At 32.9% G+C, this 20848-nt stretch overlaps 1 pseudogene across 1 annotated transcript; it reads left to right on the top strand.

The window, feature by feature from the left end:
* The first annotated feature begins 1492 nt into the window (after positions 1 to 1492).
* Positions 1493 to 20334, top strand: LOC100812350 (branched-chain-amino-acid aminotransferase-like protein 1; annotated as a pseudogene). Its single transcript, XR_001386497.2, has 30 exons — positions 1493 to 1651; positions 1721 to 1790; positions 1873 to 1998; positions 2089 to 2152; positions 2243 to 2330; positions 2843 to 2927; positions 3181 to 3237; positions 3451 to 3564; positions 3854 to 3924; positions 4037 to 4475; positions 5431 to 5563; positions 7691 to 7776; positions 8049 to 8147; positions 8843 to 8914; positions 9432 to 9524; positions 9809 to 9946; positions 11561 to 11619; positions 12111 to 12213; positions 12507 to 12695; positions 12805 to 12905; positions 14212 to 14266; positions 14407 to 14493; positions 14788 to 14839; positions 16644 to 16729; positions 17521 to 17574; positions 18170 to 18253; positions 18642 to 18713; positions 19178 to 19258; positions 19730 to 19765; positions 20142 to 20334. The product of XR_001386497.2 is annotated as a branched-chain-amino-acid aminotransferase-like protein 1 (transcript).
* The last annotated feature ends 514 nt before the right edge of the window (positions 20335 to 20848 follow it).

The following is a 20848-nucleotide window of genomic DNA, read 5'->3' as shown; positions in this document are numbered from 1 at the left end:
TATCGATCATGGTTCAAAAACAATATTTTAATCCCTAATTTCTTAGCTGAAAAGACCTAAGTTCTTCCATTAAATGTCAATTCCTTGTAAATTTGACAAAGAAACTTGTTTTAAGCTTAATGGCCCAAAGATAACCAATAACCCTCATCCTATTACTAACTCCAAGGGTTAACGGATGTTATACCACAAATCAAGATAAAGAGAGTATTGTTAAATCACAATCCCATCCTAAAATCAAGCTATGAAAGTATTTCTCAATAACAAACCATAACAAGCATTAAGAATAGAGGTAAAATGCTAATATTGAAGAACAAGATGCATATAAACATTTTTCAAGCAAAATACATGAGTATAAAGTTTAATTCAATCAAACCCCAAGCAATAACAAAATCTAGTTACCAATTCCATGGGTAGCACCAAAATGCAAGATGGAAGGAAGAAGATGCAAAAAAGGAGCAAGGAGAGCCATTCCCCCTCCCCCCCCAAGGAATGTGTTTTACAAGCTAAAAAAGTATTACCCCCAAATAGACACAAAATTTATATATACAATCCCTAAAAATCTTGAACTTTAGTGAAGTGAAGATATGCTTAAGCAAAAAAAATTAGGCTTAAGCATATTCTACAACTTTGTAATTCTGCACTTCTATCTTGTTTCAACTTAAGCCAAAAGTTGTTTTGCTTAAGCTGATTTCTCCTTTTCATCTTCTCCAAAAAGAAATTTCAATTCTAGCTTGAGTATACTTTGCTTCAATTTTTCACTTCAATCTTTCACAAACTTTGCCCCAAGTCACTTCAAATTCCTACAAGTAATTCATCCACAAGCACATGCAACCAAGCAAAATGATAAATTAAAGAGAAAAATTACAAATTCACAAATTAACATAAAAAAACACACACACAAAGCCCTAAATAAGAAAAAAAATGAAATAATTGTCTAAATTCACATCAGTTTTGCATAGGAGTTTGGAATGTTCATTAAACTTTTTTCTTGTAAGATACATACAGGTATCCCTTACCAATAGTGGGCAGATAGGTCTAATCAGTTTTTCACATAAGCATCAAGTTGTCAAAGTGAAGTTAAAGGGAGCTGCTATTTTCAATGATGGTTAAAATTGGAATTTTTAAAATATTAATTTCCAAGAATGCATTTTTGTAGCATCATGTCTTATTTTTTTGTTACAAGAGGAAAGAAAACCAAAAAGGCACAAACAAAACCTGCAACAGGGGAACTTTGTAAGACTCTTGTCTCTACAAAGTTGCTGGCCATGCATCAAATTGGAGATATGCATTGGTGAAGGAGTGCCTCGACAGTGGAAAGGAGGTAAGAGAGGAAGTTATAAAAAAGGGAAGGGCAAGGTGGAAACATAAAAAATTAGGGGATGCAGAAAGTAATTTGTGTGTTGCAGGAAGCAACGGCCCAGTAAAGGAGTGTGAGGCCCATGTTTTTATAGGGACATGAGCCCAAAGGTAGAGTAACGTGAAAAAGCCCATGTTGAGTGGTGAAGGAGGTTGATGCATCGAGTGGCAGCGCAGTGCGGGCAGTGGAAGTGACGATGGAGCAAGAGTTAGATCCCTCTGTTCCTTGTTGTCAGCATCTGCTTTCTGCAATCTTAGCGATGGAACCTTCCGAGTGCTTAATCTCCCACGCCAGGTTTCTCTTTGCTTCCTTCGTCTTTGTATTTCCGGCATTAGTAGAAGTATGACAGAGTTAGATACGCAGGGCGTGTGGCGGAGGCTCTATCACCGACCAAGTTCAACAATTCATCTCGGATCATTGCCTTTCCACTCCTGTAATCTTATATTCTCCTCTCTCTTTCTCTCTGTTTCTTTTTTCTCTTTAATTGCATTGATTTTATAGAATGCGAAATGCAGGGTGATTTTCATGCTCCTTACTTGAAGACTTTTCTCAAGAAACTCATCACTCAAGTTGAGTTCGACCGTGGCTGTGTGTTGGACCACTTGTACGAACTCTATGCTCACTACATCTCTTCGTTCAAGGTTTTCTTCTATCAACAACTTTCTCCAAGCTTCCTTTTTCTAGTTGCTTCAGAAGTTTTTTCATGGTTTTCTTTTTTTCTTTTTTGCTAGGATGATAGTTTAGGGAAGAGAGATGGCAGAATCTGCAAAAGGATTTCGTTTCTCTTTCCGGATGGTAAATCGTGATTCTGGTGATGTTTCTCCATTCATTCTTATGATGTTATTTCATTCAGCTTACCTTTGGTTGGTAAACTGGTGTCGCTAGGTTGTTCTGAACTCCTAAGTTTTCCGCACTCGAGGGTGCTGGTCTTTTCGTTGCAGTGTTCTCTGAACATGCTTGAAGGTGATACTGGGTATGCTCATGTTTGATATCCCAAAAAGTTGCATATAGAACGTAACATTTCAAGGTTGTTATGTCTTGTTGCTAACTGTGTGTGGTCTTGTTAGTTATTTGTCAATAGTGTAATGTTATATCCTCCTACAAATCCTCCCCCGACTACCTTATAAAGAAAGTATTAAATGAAAAAGTTATTGCATTTAATGTCTTGAAAACAAATTCATACTTACCATACAAAGCAAGTAGGAGGATTAGTAGGAGAATATAGTAGGGTGATTTAGAATTGTTCTTGTCAATATGGTGTTGTGAGTTAAACTTGCATACAACAGTTGCTTCTCCATTATAATCGGTACTCTTGCTCCTTGAGAATACAACTTGTATTGAATTCAGCAATGCTACTGATTTGGGCTTTTGTTGGATCTATCAATTTTCTACAGCGTCCAATATTTCTTTCCTCAATATGCATATGCCATGTGTATGTGGAACCTGCATTAAATTGTTAATGTTGGTATTGGTTTGGTTGTGCAGGTGCTCAATATGGCCATCGAGTCTGTTTCTATCCGAGTTGATACTTTCTCATCCTGAATTATTTTCTAATAAATCATGCTTCGAGGTCAGTTATATGTTTAACAGTTTTTGGAATCAAGTAGCAATTTTAATGTTATCCAATCATGAGTGGCCTTGCATGTGACAATTATGTGATCATCTTCACTTATCAGAGACGCTCTGAGATATATTTGTGCCCTTACAGTGTTTGAAAATTTTGTGTTCTGTTTATTAATTTTTGTCATTTCATTTGTTGCATTAAGATTATCTTTCAGCTGTTCTTATTATACCTTGGTGCACTTTCTTGAAATTTGAAATAGATTGGTTCAGGGGTTGGCCTAGTTGGATTATGTCTTGCCCATGTGAAAGCTTCCAAGGTATAGCCATCTATACTTGATGACTCATGCATTAACATTCTGATTGATGACATTTCTGCTATTAAAGTATGATGTTTTAGTTAAAACAGAGTGAAATTTAAACAAGAAAAAAGTGCTATTTTTTAAATTATTATATGGGTAATATTAGGTGATATTATTGTAGTTGAATTTACTCAATTGGAAGTTTTGGACTTGGTTATCGTCTATCAACAGGTGATATTAAGTGATGGTGACCTATCAACTTTAGCTAACATGAAGTTTAATTTGGAATTGAATCACCTGAATGTTGAAGATGACATGCTGCAAAGAAACAAAGATCCAAACATGGTGAGTCTGAATTTGCTTAGACTGTGCATTGGGTTTTTCTGTCACATATAGAAAATGTAATCCCTCAGCATTCTTCTCTCAGGTTTTGAATATGATACTGAGATTTTTGCTAAACTGTATAAATAATAATTTCCAGTATTTTAAATCTTGAGTTTCTACGTATCTTCTTGCAGAGCGTTGATGTGCTTACTCCAACATATTTCCCCATCCCCTTGTTCATGTTTTCAGTAGTTTCTAGTGAACTGTATGTACCAAGGTTCTGTATTATGCATTGATCCATGTATCTCAGGTAAAATGCTTGCATCTGCCATGGGAATCTGCGTCAGAAAGTCAACTTCAAGATATCATGCCAGATGTTGTGTGAGAGTTCAACTTAAGTTTTTATTCAACCTCTGAGACTTAATTTTTTTGTACTGTTCCTTTAAATTTGTTTGGAATTCAGATGCCATTCTTATTATATTTTTTATTTCAGTTTGGGTGCTGATGTGATATATGATCCAGTTTGCCTGCCACATCTTGTTAGAGTACTTGCCATGCTTTTGAATCAGACGAATTTGGGCTCTTGCAGACAGCATGCAAGCTGCAAGGGCCACTCTCCAAACATTGAACATGAGAATGGTGAACATAATCATGAATATGCTATTGACAAATCTGATGGTGGATGCAAAGCAATTTATAATGATGGTAGTAGTAGCCTGTCAAAGGAAGCACCGGTGGCTTATATTGCATATGTTATCCGGAATATTGAAACTTTCAACTATTTTCTCTCCCTAGGGAAACAGGCTAACCTTGATATTGTGGACCTTACTGATTCATTGAAGCCGGTAAATCTCCTCTGCTACATGAAATCATACAATCAAGCCACTGTAAGACTATTGCGTATCACTTGCAGTAATATACGTAATATACAATAACGATCATTTGACTTTCACATGTTATCTTTTCCTTTTTAACTTGCAAGGTCCTAAGACATGGTGAAGTGATAGAGAAATATATGCCTAGATATAAATATTTAGTCAGAGACTTGCTAAAGATAGAAACTAAAGATTTTAAATTATACTTTGGTTCTGCTCTTAAGCCTATCTACTCCAATATTATAAATTAGAATTCTCTCGATTACACACTTTTAATACTTTTCTTCTTTCTTTTGAGTATGCATGTCACATATTAGCTAAAAAAATTCTCTCTTAACAAATTCAAACTATCATATTTTATCTTTATGTATATACTTTATTTTTTTAACTGTTTATCATTACCTCTAAACTAAATTTTAATATTTTTTTATAAAAAAACTCATTAGTTAAAAATAGCTCTTCAATGAATTATAAATCTAAAATATAATTCATATATTCATAAATATTTATTTATTATAAATTTAATCAGAATTTAATTTAAATATATTGACAACATAAAGCTTTCTCACACTATTATCTAATAATAGATTATTGTGTATATTCATAGACTTGTTATAACTATTATAAAAATCATATTTATGATGATTTTTAATTAGTTGATAATATAATTTTTTATCACACTGACAATATATAAAAATTAAGCATTTTTAATTATATAAAAATTGACATTATTTAGTTTATTGCGTATATCGTGAAGCCTGTCCTTCCATGTTTTTTTGCGTTTCTTTTTCGATTGATAATAAAGACTAGTAATTATGAGATAGGCATATTCTGGTACTCCTCATAATCAATTAGTGTAAGAACATTTGACAATAGTAATTAGTGCCTATACAGGATTTGTATTGGTTTTTTAGAATGATATTATCTGTCTGGAATGAAAGTGGCTAGGCAATTAAAAGTACATCATGTTGTTCTGGAGATGGATTGCTTGGCTGCTTTGCATATGATTCAGGCTAGGAATCTAGCTCCTAGTTTCTGCCAATCTCTCGTTAGGGAAATCAAAGTTTTCTTGAAGAAGAATGATGGGATGATATATGTCCATCATGCCCCTGCTGACTTCATGGCTAAGTTGGATCTTCAAGGGGGTGCATCAGATTTCTCTACATCATGAACTTGATCCTTCTCTTCTTTCTCTCATAGCTTTTGATGCTAGTGAGGTTTGCTTTGGCGTTCTGTAGCTTCTTTTTTCGTTCCGCTTGCTATATAAAAAAAAAAGAATAATATTATCTGTTTGATGTTTTAAAAACACACTGAACACAAAATAGAATTCATGTCTTTTTTTATGTTTTGCTCCATTTTAACATGTTTGGATTAAAAGAAGGTAAGGACAAGTTTGGGGGACGAGAATTGGCCACAGACAGTGGATAACACGTGTACGCAACGAACTGAATGATGTGTTTCTTTACAGGAAGTGATTTGTGAAAAGGAATCCTCCTCCAAAAGTTGTGACAAGCTTGCACCATTAACAAAGATAGTAGTGCTTGCTTTAAATGGATATTAGTTTTATAAAACTGAATATAAACTACCAAGGCACCAAACAATAAAGTTTTCTTGTCAACTTTTTGGAGGATGATTCCTATTCATAAAATCCCAAACACTACAATAGTCTATATCAAAAAAAAATCTTAAATATTAATATAAACTAAATATAAAATATTTAAATTTTAATATGAATTAAGCATTTTGAGATGAAAACATGTTAGTCGTTTTTCTCTTGTTACAAGTTAAATTTGAAGGTTTGTTATGTCCTATCTGAAGGTATGATCAATTCTAAAAGATTTTACATGAACAAAAATTAGGACACATTTTACAAAATCAGAATGTTAAGTTATAGTTATATCAATTAGAAAAAACTTTTTTGAAGGTTTGATATGAGGTAAAAACCTACTTACATGACTTGACTATGTCATTGTGTAAAGTTTAAACAACTAGAGAATGAAAATTCTAAAAGATAATTTCTTATGATAAATATTTTTTTTTAGTTCATTAATTAATATTTAAAGACATTAATTAATAAGATCTTATTTATATATATAACTTCAAAACCAAAAACTGGAGGACAAGGCCATATCCCCAAGAAGTTGCTGTGAAACCCATCACGACAAACACCAAACCAATTATTACCTTCACCAATATTACCTTCAGATAGTTGACGATGGTGGGAAATATTAATAGAACACAGAGAAGACTATGTTCAGAATTAGAAAAATTAGGAATTAATTAAGGATGTAAGTGTCTTTTTAAAATACATTAAAATAGAAATAAAAAAAATATATCAAATTTATTAAAAAGTTCTTAGACTTTAATTGAAAAAATAAAAAATTAAACTTAATTAGATGTGAAAAAATAAATCATATGATTGAATAATACACAATAGATATATGTGTAACTTATTTTAAACTCACAAAATCCTCTTAAAAACGTTGAAGAAAGACATTGGATACTTGCCATTAGAAAAGCAAACAAGAAGATTAATTGGAAAACATAAAAACCTAAGACTTATCCTACTTTAAGACATTGTGATAAGATTAGAATTGTTCAATGCGAATTGCCAGATAGCTGTAAATGTAATACAAGAATAATTGGATAATACATCGGATTTTATGTCACAGTTGTCAAGAAGACATGGTTCCAGCACGTGGACGAGGACGAAGGCCTTTCTCATCCATTCTATCTTAGTTAACCACTTAACCCCTTTGATCTGCTCTCTGCTGGCCAGACCTAACATTTATGCAATTGCAACTGTTAATAAGTGGTAGCAACTACAAGACAAAAAGCCAAACCAAATGCATCACGGGTCATTCTGGTCATCATCATCATCACCATCTAACTAGACCGTACACTTCAGTAGTTACTTTCTTTCTTTGCTTTATTATGTTTCTGTTACCCTTAATAAATTAGTTCAAGAAACTAAAAGAAGAAGAGAATATGAAAAAAATTTATGGAAAACATAATTTTTTATATCTAATATATATTTTTTTAATTCCTTCATCAAATGCTTGAGACAGGAGTTAGCATTTGAAAAAAAAAAAAAAACTTGTTTAATCCTTTGAGATTCCTCGGGATTGGTTCCTGTTTCGAGATTTTGACCCGTCTTTTTATATTCTGTTTTATTGGGATTCTCACAAAGAAAAGTGGCAATCCCAATCGATTCCATACTCTAGTAATAAAAAAAATTGAATCAGCTTAGCGTGGTGAACTGAGTCAGTGAGAAATGGCGGAGAGTGCAGTGGAGGTGATTCATTCTTGGTCTGCTCCAAGATCCCTCAGTACTAGTCTCATGTATTCTTTTGCTCAGGTATTGTACCTCTCACACTCAACCTTTTCATGCCAATGTATTGCTATTCTCTTGCGTTGATAATGCATGTAACACAAGGAACTAACATATTGCATTCTTTGAGTAATGATTGCTAGTAAGTTAGGTCAACAAATGATTACCTAGTCTTCAGTTGATAGAGTAATGATTCCATTAATTAATTGAAACTGAGCTTTGTTATTGACGATTACCTGAAAATCCTGTTTCTGATCATGGTGTTTCCATTTCCATGCTTATATCCGTGTGCCACGCAGAGGGATGACATAGAAGTGCTTGATGAGCCCCTCTATGCAAATTTCCTTAGAGTAACTGGTCTTGATAGACCCTACAGGGAGGAGCTACTCTCCAAAATGGTATTTCTGTCACAAAATTCATTACCTCTCCTCTAATCTTCTTGTACTTGATGCTAAGAACTAGGCTGATTTGATTGTGCTATGATTATTTAAACTAATTAGCTATAGTGCTGATGAACATTTCTTTTTTTGTTTGTTTGTTTGGCTGGGAAAATAAATCTTTCTTAAACTTTGGGGGTATAGAATGAGAGAATTCTGAAAAAGATAAGCCTCAAAGCATATAAGCATATAAAGGACTAAGAATCATGTCCGCATGGATTGGTGAATGGATAATATGACAGTGACCCAATAGGCTCTAATATCATCTTAAAAACTAACTCATAGGATAAGGATTGTCTCTCCACTTATATACACTATTCAGATGTTATCTCTAATCAATGTGCGATTTGGGTTTTCCCCCAATGCCTAGGTGCAGTTTGTTCTGCTTCGTAATGTTAAATGGGATTAATTAAGCCTGCACAATTCAGTATTTAGTTATTTTCTTAAAATTCTTCAGTTGATTTAATAACTGGCTGGTCCGTTCTTTTTTACTGGAGAAATATGAAGATTCTGTCTTTTGCAAGCTCTAGACATTGACCTTTATTGCAATGCTTCCTTAGTTATCATTTATTATAATCATTCCTGTGTCCTTGTCTCTTGTAGTATCCTCTTCCTATGCTTCATATTGAAAAATTTTGGTGTTTCAAATGCGACAGGAAGCCGATGGAAATAAGGTCACTAATGACATAATTTTTGGTCCAGGAAAGAAGAAATATAGATTCTGTAAGGTAAAGAACATCTCTATTGACATGCATTTTCTCACAAAATATATATAGAGAGGAACAATATGACCATTTTTGATAATAAAAAAATATGAGCATTTACTTCAATGACAAGAGATATTATACCATTGATTTTTTATAGAGGTGAAAAAAGTTTATATTCATTTTATCTCATGCTAATTTTGTGATGCAGTAGCTCTGCTGTAAGCCAAATAAACAGAAGCAAGAACCTTCAATTGGCACAAAAATAACATCTTATGCTATTATGTTCAGCATTATGCTAGTTTAGCTGGCTAGGAGTTGTTTTAGGTCTAGGGAAGGGCCCAGTAGCCCACCACTGGCATGGTCCCAAAGTAATTGTCACAGGGGTCCCCAAGAGGAGGGGAAAGGAAACCGATGAACTGTTCCAAAAAAACAAACAAACTACTACTAATTAGTTTATCTTGAGCTTTTGCAATGTGTTATCAAAACCAAGTTTGTTTTCTTCTAACTTCATTATTTATCATTACTTTTCTGTTGACAGCATATATCAAAGCAACGGTTACAAGGTTTGACAGATGATCTGATGAAGAAAGGAAAGCACTTCATTCTGATAAGAAATCCTCTTGATATATTGGTAAAATGTCTTTCATTTATTATTTATTTGTCACTAAATCAACAAGCCAGTTTGGCATGTTGTTTCTCATCTGCACATGTAGTATTGCTCCAAAAACATACAGATCTATCATCTATCTACATCAAAAAACGTTGGCTTGTGAAAAGCCTATGAGCATCATGTTTAAGTAATGTATATAAGGTGCTGCAAATATTTCATTAATTTTTGTGATATTGGGTGGTTATCTATTTCTCTGGTTACTGCCTGACTATTCTTGTCTACTCCACCTAATTGTGTATGTCCAGCCATCCTTTGACAAGGTTGTCCCTCCATCTTTCTATGAGTTGGGTTTGGCTGAGCTGGTTTGTATATTCAATGAGCTTCATGAAATTGGAAAGGCACCACCTGTTATTGATGCTGCAGAACTTCAACAAGATCCTGAGGTATTATCTTGAGCTTTTTGAACATGTTTTATTATTATCAGAGAACAAACCATAAATATAAAATCACTTTGGTTTAGTTGGAATAAGACGAGATAGAATGAGCTAAAAGTTTGTTTCGCAGTCACTATGAAAAGGGAATGACCATTCCCTTCAAAATGGAGGGAATCATAATTCCATTACGTCCATAGTTATCTGCATTACAATTTTCTCTTGTATTTAATTGAAATTAAAAAAAAAAACCTCTATCACCTCATTCACACCACCACCTTTGCACCATCATTATCATCACCACTACTTGCTGTTCCATCCACACTTCCACAGTTCCACTCTTATCACCACCACATTGCTTCCATTGCTGCCACAACTTCATAGCCAACACCAACCCACTTTCATCCCAACCCCCATAGTTACTGCCACCCCATAGTTGCCGCCATTATCATCATCATGGATATTATTGTCCTTATATAAATATTGAGCCTATGTGTAAAATATGATAGACTCACACAAGGGCAAGTGTACTCTACGTAATGGTAGTAGTGAACTCGAAAGTCCAGATATCGAATCCAAAGGACCAGTTATATTCCTAATTAATCAAGTTTATTAAACTATACTAACAGTAGAGATGATTAAAAAGAAAATTTAAATATTTTATGATTTTGGTTTTTATAAGAAAACAAATAAATGAGTAAAAAAGAAGTTTTGAGTTATAATAGGAGTGACATGGGGTTATGACTCACTAGTACTAAATTTTCCTCAATCTTAATCCTAATGAAATTCCTTCCCTAGTTAATTATTAATTCTCAAAATCAACTAAAGTCTGTGATCAAGGTCAGAAGATGTTCTTTGCCTTAAATCAATACCTAAATGATCATGGATATATCAATTTAAGTTAAATGATAAAATCAATTCTAGGGATGATTAATTAAAGATTAACTCATCTATCAAAGATTACCCAAAAAGAGTTTGATTATGCAATTTGGTGCAAAACATTTTATAACTACGTGTAGATATCACTACTATGCGATCAATTGAATATTAGAATGACTGGTTCCAAATAAACATTAAAATAAAGAAAAAAATTAATTAACATAAAACAATGAGAAATTCCATCAAGACCAAGGAAAAGAATACATTTGGACAGTTACATGTAAACCCGGACTAGGGAATTAGCCACACGTGATCAGAGCAAAACCAACAATTCTATAAAAAGTAAACATAGACATACCAATAGGTAAGAATGATGCTCTTCAACTCTTATTCCTTATATTATCAATTAGGATTTAAATCTATAGGTACAAAATTACCGCATGCGTACAAAATTATCGCGGACTGTGACCTTGATCTTCTTATTAGTTTCGAAAATTCATGATATTTAGCTTTTTTTTTCACATGAAATCTCTTAAGCACTTGTCTTTCACAAACTTATATAGAGAGTTTTTTCAAATAAAATATATCAAAATGCATGAATATAACATGAAAACTTACATTAGAATACAGTCAAATTCGGGTTTATCACCGGCCTATTAATAATATTGAGAAACTATTTTAAAATAACACTTTAAATAATTTTTTTAAATTATCTTGCATCAATACTATGATCTTGTTGATTTGCAGGCTACTCTACGTGGTCTCTGTAATGATTTGGAGATTCCTTTTCAACCTGGAATGCTCAAGTATGCAGTTTTTTTTTTGTCCTTTTACAAAGTTGAAATTCCCCCACCCTAATTAAAAACAAAGAGGGGAGGGAGGAACAAAAATGAGTTATCATTAAAGCTAAATTAATGCACTGGACAAGTGAAAAACACAATGTTTGTAGATGGATGATCTATGTATGGTAAAAATTTGTCTTCCTTTCTTTCATGCTCCAATATGTTGTTAATAATAGTGACTTAATTTTCTATATTTTCTATATGCATATTTATATTCAATTTTTTTGATCTTGCAAACACAGACCTTGTGCTATTTTTTATGAATTTTTTTTTCAATTTAGAATCATCTGAGTTTTGATTATTTTTTAGTCATTTGGTAATTGGAATTTTTTTTTAAGGCATTCATCAAGTTAATAATTGGCGTACATACAATACAAGAATAATCCTGTTATTCTTCTGTTGCAACAATTATTTTGCAAACATACATAATGAGTTGGCAATTCATAACTTTTCAGGTGGGAAGCAGGTCCAAAGTCAATAGACGGCTTGTGGGCCCCTTGGTGGTATAAGTCTGTACATAAATCTACTGGTTTTGAGAAACCAAGAAAGTATCCCCAGGTATGTGGTTGTTTTCATCATGGTATGCTTCCAATTTAGTTTCTGTTATGGAGAGAATCAGGCTGTATTTTGACATTGTTTGCTCCATTTCCTATTACAGTATTACTATTATTGTTTGATCTAATAGCAATTGGATGCAAAATTGGGTATTCATTATAAACCCATGTTTGCTAGTCACATAAAAATTTGGAGGATACGAAAATGAAGAAGACTATTTTTTTTTGGGTACCTTGACTGGCATGGGTGACAAAAAACCTGACTAAAGTTAAACTGTAAATTTGTCTTCTTTTCAGCCATTTCCTTTTTCTCTCTATGATTTGTTGGAGCAAAGTCTACCCCTGTATAATATGCTTCGACGCCATGTGAAGAAAAAGTCATCTCTTCTGAGCCCTCCTTTACCTAATCCTGATCTTCCTGTTCCTGCAAACGGGAAATTGCTTGCTTGGGTTGGTGATGAGATTCTGCCACGTGATAGTGCAAAGGTGATTAATTGTATGACACTTAAAAGTCTGCTGTATGCTGTTGATAGAGCAAAGCTTCAGAGTTATACAGATTCTCATGGTTTGAAATTATTACCCTGTGATCTATCAGGTTTCTGTGTTTGATTCAGTTGTCCAAGGAGGTGACTCAGTTTGGGAAGGACTTCGAGTGTATAATGGAAAGATATTTAAGCTTGAGGAGCATCTAGACAGGTGATTTCTCAAAAACTAAGAAGTTAAATTGTTTATGCATAATACTGTCACTTTATTCCAATAATGATCTAGGTGATTAATTGAAATGCATAAATTGAATTAGTAATCTAATAAATTAAATTAAATGAGCATAAGTAAATCATGAACTACAATAAAGCTATAAGTATCACTGTTATTTGCCAGCTTTTGCAATTTGAAGTATAGACATATTTCCTCTTATTTCTTCTTCATTTGCATATGTAGTTTTATAGTCTTTTCTACATTCATTTTAGACATGCAATATGTGATATGCCTGCAGGATTTACTTCTCTTTTCCTATAGAGCATCCTTACCTTTTAAAATCATGATTATATTATTTTTCTTTTTACTCCTGTGAGTCTTTCATATCTTCTCACAAGGCACATACACATCTTGCGTAATCTCCAATAAATCATAGCACAAGGTACAAAAAATATGCTTGGTTGCATTTTTCAATGGGTAGTTCTATTTCCTCTGAAGTAGCATACTGCACCTATTAGAGTAGTCTTACTCGAATTAGGAGTTTTACTCCTCTTGTTAGCTAACGTGGCTTATGCCAGCTGTAATCTGCCTGTATCTGTCTTATCACAGTTGTTCCAGCTGTCAGTTCAACTAACTATAGTTAGTTGACAGTTAGCTTCAGTTAGTCAGTTAGTATAAATAAGTCAGTTGTGACTGTTGTAATCATTGGGTTGAATAATATACATTTTCACTCTTTCAGTTTCTAAATTCTCTTAGATTCTAATAGCACCAAATCAATTTGGGTTGAAAACCACAGTTGCTTCTCCATGATTGTCAGAACTGCAGCACTCAATCTTTTCCAGACAGAGTGCCATACCAGTATGGTGAGCTTTGGTGATATTAATGGCTGGCCAGAGTCGTGTTTTTCATATTCAATTTAGATAACATTTTGTCAAAAAAAAAAGAAGAAAGAAACTGATAACTATAAGAATTACATAAGAATTATCTGACCGAACGTATTCCTAATTTTTCAAAGCTTTTATACTGCACACTGTTCAATGTAACTAAAATGTTAAATTATTACAAATATAAAATTAATAAAACAACTTTTTTCATTGGGAAATTCTTAGTGTATTCTCATCAATTCTTGATTTTAAGAGTGGAAATGTTCTTCAGTTACGTGTTATGGTTTTACATTTTTTGTTGGATTAAAACTAAAGCTAAAGGCCATATATTTTATACTCATAATATGTTTTATTTCTAAAACATCTTCTCATCATCAATGTTGTTGACCTAATGTCCTCTTACATTTCTTTCTTCTTATTAGGTTGTTTGATTCAGCAAAAGCTTTAGCTTTTGAAAATGTTCCTACTTGAGATGAGGTGAGTCTAAGATGCATTCAGTTCATCTAGCATGTTAGTCATATGGTACTGTTTTTCTGTAAAAAGCAAAGTACTAAATGCTACTGTCTTCAGTCTTGTTTAGGTTATCATCATAATGAATGTTGTTCAAAAAATTACAGATTAAGGAAGCAATTTTCAGAACTCTAATTAGGAATGGCATGTTTGACAATTCACACATCCGGCTTTCTCTAACACGAGGGAAAAAGGTTTTTCTCTCTCTTATTTATCATTTCAGCTAAGTAATTTCTTCAAAGCTAATAATTCATCAAATTCTGTTCAATCTATCAGTCACATGACAATGCTCAGCATTATATGGTGGAAGCTTCATAGTTTTAATAATATATTATAGACTATATGCACAAAAGGGAATCTCAACCTGCTTCTTGGTATTATGCAGTGTCCTGATTATTATATTGACCAGAAATCTCTATCATAATAGCAAGATGCAAAGGGTCTGCTGGTTTGATTAACTAATGTAAAGGATTATTCTGTTTCACTAGGTTTCTTCTGGGATGAGTCCAGCATTCAATCTTTATGGGTGTACATTAATTGGTAACTTCCTATCCCTTTGCCAAATAAGTAACATTGACGCTAGTATCAAAGTTGTTATATTCCTGAAAGAATTTTTGTATACCAATCTTGGCATTATTGGGCAATTGATATCAAAAGAAGAAACACTACCACCCTACTGTTGCATTAAATCTTTGATGACAGTGATTTTGGGGACATAACTAGGAAATTACTTTTTGTTTAGACACAATTATCTTTTCAATAATATGTTGTTATGACTTGAATGGATTATACAGTTTAAATACTTACGATGGGATTCAATTTAGAAATCATATGCTTTTATTGGGTGAAATTTATCTGAGTATACGTGGTGGTTAGTTGAGTTGATAAAAGAATATTTGAGAAGGGGATCAAATCAAGTCTTTCCCCAAAAGGAGCTCTATGCAAAAGTACTGAAGAAAGCAAAACATGATAGAGAATACATAGCTGACAAAAAGAATGAATGATTGACAAAAATATTAGGTGACTAATAGCAGATCAAACTCAAAAATGGATAAAAGAGCTTGCAAAGGTGATTTTCATACTGGTTGTATCTCCAACATGCAGTCTACGTCCATTCCCCACCAAATGTGAGATTGTCCACTATCAAACTGAAGAGTTCTTTGATCCACCTGGCCTATCCAAGCTATTTGTAAGTTTTTTTCCTTTTACCATAGCCTATCCAAGCTAGAAGCAAGTAGTTTTCTTCAAAACTAGTCTCTTCAAGCTTGATCCAACTAGTTTTTTTCTCAACCTTATCGTCTCTAAGCTAGCAACAAGTATTTTTCTCAACTTTATCTTCACCAGAGCTAGCAACAATTCATCCCCATAGAGGTTTTACGATAAAAACAGAGTGTCTCTCAAATATAGAGATGGATATACAGATATAAGCTCACTATAGAGTTACAAGATGAAAATCCAACAAAATCACAAAGGAATCTCTACATTTCTTCTTTCTTTTCATTTTTCCTTAGCCTTCTATTCTGCTTTAGGCCCCTTCGAGACAAGGGCTGCTTCTCTCTGCTTCATCCACCCCTGATAGAAGAATAGGAGAATGGTCAATGCACTGACACCTATGAAGCACGACCACCTATCCTGTTTGAAGTGTCAGTGTCAGGCAAGTTTCCGACATTAACACTTGTCTGACATGTGTTTGACATTTCTTATTAGGTGTTTAATTAAAAAATCATTTTTTGACAGATCATTTAAGCCGACACTTCCATATTGATAGATAGACACTAATATTATTAAATAAGTAGGGCTATTTGTTACGAAAAATTTCCACACGAATTGTATGACTTGGACATGGACGGATAGAATTCTTTTGAACCACTATTGATTAAAAACGTTTAAAAAATATATAAGGTGAGATTTTTCAAAATCACATTTCATGTGAATTTTACGAAATTTCATTCATAACAATTAGCATTTCTGTTGTTAAAAAGTATTCATTTTTTAATCTTCAAAAATTGATATGTTCTTTTAAGCTTTGGTAAACTTTCACACTTGTCTTTAAACTAAGATCAAGCAAAAGCATGCAGTGCTATGAAGATTAAAATGTTTGGAATCATCAGTTAATGAAATGCCATGTTGGATTCCTTGGGCTAACATGTTGATCTGTTAAATGGACTTGACATGATAATTCATATGAGCTAAAATTTGGTTGCTTAACCCGATATAATGTGAAAACATTTTGGTTCTGGAAGAGTGTCATTTGTGGAGAAATACAAGATGGCATTTTCATGTGTTTTCACTGATATTCAAATGGATAGACAATTTATACTATATTGATTCTTTAAATATGCAGTGCTTGCTGAATGGAAGCCCCCAGTATATGATAATAGACGTGGTATAGTTCTTGTAACAGCCACAACGCGCCGTAATTCACCTAATGTAAGTTTTTTTTTTATACTTTTTTTTAAAAAAAAAATATGTATAAGTTTGAGTTACTACTAAATTTTTAGTCCTATATTAAGTACTAACTAATAGTAAACATCCAAGATTTTCTATTATTATAACCCAAGTGACGCCACTGATTTAGAATCAGAGTTTGGGTATCGATATATAGAAGTAAGAAAGGTATTATTTGAGTTGGCAATGGTGCGAAGTTGAAATCTCCAGAATACAATGGTCAAACTTGATGAAAGTCAGCGTCTCTTGACTATATCAAATCCAACATCTTATTAGTCTCCAGTTATCATGGTTTTTTGGAAAGCATTTGATTGACATGGTTTATAATCATATGCATGGATTTGCTTTTGTTCTTTCCCCCATAAATTATAAACATATGGATAATGGAGATTGAGAGGAAAAAAGAGAGGTGCCTAAAAAGTTAGTCAGTCATATGGAAAATGGGAGGAGTACAGAAAGAGGCTGAAAGAAATACAAACCGAATAGAAAATATAAAGATGTGTAGTGGTGTAATGGTGCTATCTCCAAATTCATTGTCCTGTCCTGGTTTGAGTTGATGAAAGAAAGATTTATAAATTATTTAATGCTATTTAGTTGAAGAACTTATTGCCATTATAATAATAATTAAAAGTGGCTAGTGATAGCTTGTCATGCAATTGTAAAAGAATGAGATTTGTTCAAACCAAAAAAGTATCTATTTGATTGGCATACACCTTTAGTTTGATCAATATAATAGACTTTGTCCCATCCCCTTTTGTTGTTTTCTTTACCAGAATTTGGATTCGAAGATTCATCACAATAACCTTCTCAATAACATACTTGCAAAGGTATTTTCCTATTCTCCTCAACATATTTACATGTACTAATAAACTAAAATGTGTTAAATACTGTGATTGGAAGTGGATGATTTCTATGTAACAATGATGGCTGTTGAGTTAATTTGACAGACCAATCGTTGGAGTAATTTCAATAGAGTATTGTGGATAATATTGTATCGGGAAAAGAAAATGCAGTTTATGTTTATTTACCCCTGCTATTATGATTTATTGTATGCAAAGAGACAGTGGACAATTAATTGCCACAGCTACAACCGCAGCATATTATAATTCAATTGACTGTTACAAGCATGATAGAAATCATAATTTTGTTGCACCTTGTCTTACTAGAGAAATGCTAGCAATGCACTAACTCTTTTGAACATTTTTTCTACTATTGGTTAAAATTTATTGAAAATTGCAAATTTTTTAGTCCTCCTTATTTAATGAGTCTTTCTCCTTAGTTTGTAGTTTTTAATAAATTTTAACTAATAGTAGAGAATGTGTTAAAAAGAGTGTGTTGCTAACACTTCTCTGTCTTGCTAATATCCTGTCTCAATGACATATTTTACTACATTTTTAAAATATCATTATTGGCCTAGTGCAGATTGAAGGCAATAATGCAAAAGCAGATGATGCAATCATGCTCGACCAAGATGGTTATTTATCAGAAACCAATGCAACTAACATTGTATGTCCTCAAATTTGCCCTCAAATTTGCCCTCAAATTAGCCCTAACTGTAAGGAGGGTCTTTATTGTTTTGCTAATTATCTGCTAGGGCTTTCTAGGTAGCAGGAGATGTTTCTTGGAGTCCAAGCTCTGGAATACTGTATACGCACTATATTTTTTTAAAAAAATAATATAAATAAAAAACAACAACTCATTATGAATAACTTTGAGCTGATGACAAAACAATCAACTCAATGCATGGCTAAAAAAATGTGAAATCATCTCGTGTCAAGTCTCCCTATTTGAGAAGGATCTCAGGCTATTCTTTTTGCAACAAGGTTCACTTAGTATGGTACAGAATATAATGATTTGAATTACTTTAACTCATTTATTGCTCTTCTTTCTGCAGTTTGTTGTTAAAAAAGGCCGTGTTTTGACCCCTCATGCTGATTACTGTCTTCCTGGCATTACTCGTGCAACTGTAAGTTGTGTGCATTCACCCAATTGTTTTTAAACCAATTTTTGTAGATATGTTAGCATTTATGTTCGGACGCAATGCAATTATAAGATGACACCTGAATACCAATTTCATCTGTAACTGTAAGTAGTACTGTTATTAAGTATCCTATTGTGTGTCTGTTTGGAAACCCGCTGAGAAGTAAAAAATCACATTTGGGAAGTGGTAATTATAATTATTAGCTTCCTATTTTCACGTCTGGGATGTGGAACGTAACACTATTATTTTCTTTACTAGAGTGTCATTGCGTTGGCAAAGAATAGTTTTTTTTTTTTTGTTGGAAATGAAGTAGATGAATAGAAAAGGTCATGTTTATAATTTCAGTCAAAAAAATGGAAAATTAGTTTTCCCTCCTTGATATTCTAAATTATGTATATCAATGAAGTGTACTCCAGGATTGATGGAACTCTTCTGCTTCACAATTTTAGGTAATAGATCTTGTGGTGAAAGAACAGTTAACCTTAGAGGAGCGCAGAATCAGCTTGTCAGAAGTGCATACTGCAGATGAGGTTCAAATATGCAATTTCAAAAATCTTCTCTCTCTCTCTCTCACTATATATATATTAATTCATTGTTACAAGTTACACTAACTCTTTTTTTTTATTGAAGTTACACATACTCTTATACTATTCAATAACTTTTTATTATATAATTTTATCTTAAAATCTTCTCTACCGTTAAATTGAAAGTTTTCATCATATAGATCATATGTAAAAAATTTATATTAATCTAAAATTATTTAATACTCCATTGATGTACATTTAAAATAATGTAATATACTTTTAAAATATATAAAATAAGAACCATTTGATTTTATACTTGTGGTTGTTCAATTTTGATAAAACTTAACACAAATAAACAAGGTATTATATAGTTATAGTCCATAGTCGGGTTGGTGTAATTTATGGCAGTGTTAGTTTATCTCTCCGTATATATTTGGTCCAATTTATGTTGTTATAACTAGAAGACTTGTCTTGAAGGTATGGACGACTGGAACAATGGGAGAACTAAGCCCGGTAAGTGCCTTATTATACCTTATCAATTGAATCTTATTATATATTGTGTGAATGTGCTGCTGGGTATGCATCTAGAATATTACCTGTTTGGCTGATTCCTTTCATAATCAATTGCACAAATGATTGTCAATCCTGAAAAGAATGTTGATTGTTATATATTATTACGATGATGATGATGATGATGATGATCAACTTTGTGTCCAATAAACTCTTGGATTATGATTTTTTTTGTTACTGGTAAGAGCAAATTAATTAGCAAAGATAGGACAAGCAATAAGAACATTGGTTAAACTGACTAACTCTGCATTGTGCCTTATGGATGATAGGAGTTAGATGGTATGAGATTAAATTAAACTTTATTGGATATCTTCTTTAGGTAGTGAAGGTTGATGGTCGCATAATTGGCAATGGAGAAGTAGGACCAGTCACTAGAAGGTTGCAAGCTGCTTATAAAAAGTTGACAGAACAGTCTGGTGTACCTATACCAACCTATCTTAAGACTTGAAAGATAGTGCAAACAATTTTCTCTTCTGCTTTTAAGCTAATGCAAACAATTTTAGACTTTGCCACACCACACTTTTTTGGTCTTAATGTTTTTCATAATCCCTATTTTCTTTTCATCTCTTCCAGACTGCAGTTGGAAGTGAGAGGAAATTACTGCTGTCCATTACTAAAAACTACATATATGGAAGCATTTTTCCCTCGGAAAAAAAATGGATTTCTCGTATTAATTAATAAAGTGAAGACGACCTTTTTCTCTCAGTTTTTTTTGGGGAAGGGGGTATATAAATAAATATAGTACAATTTGCAAGTTTAAAAATGTAATTTAGTTGCAGTAAAAAAAAGTAATTTAGTACAACTTTTATCATCGTCTCACGTTTTGCAACTTTCCGACAATAAATATCAATTCTCATGTGCTGTATTTCAGAGATGCAAGCAAAAGGTAGATAATGGGGATGTGTGGTGAATTGTGATAGAGAATTCTGTTCAATTACTAAAACTGTACCATTAGTGGGTAGTACAAAAATATTTTTCCACCCTTTGAGGGATTCAAACCCAATTTTATTCAAATCATCAAAATGT

This window comes from Glycine max, chromosome 19 (genome assembly GCF_000004515.6).
Source record: "Glycine max cultivar Williams 82 chromosome 19, Glycine_max_v4.0, whole genome shotgun sequence".
NCBI classification, from domain to species: Eukaryota; Viridiplantae; Streptophyta; class Magnoliopsida; order Fabales; family Fabaceae; genus Glycine; species Glycine max.
This window is presented reverse-complemented; position numbering and strand designations above follow the sequence as displayed.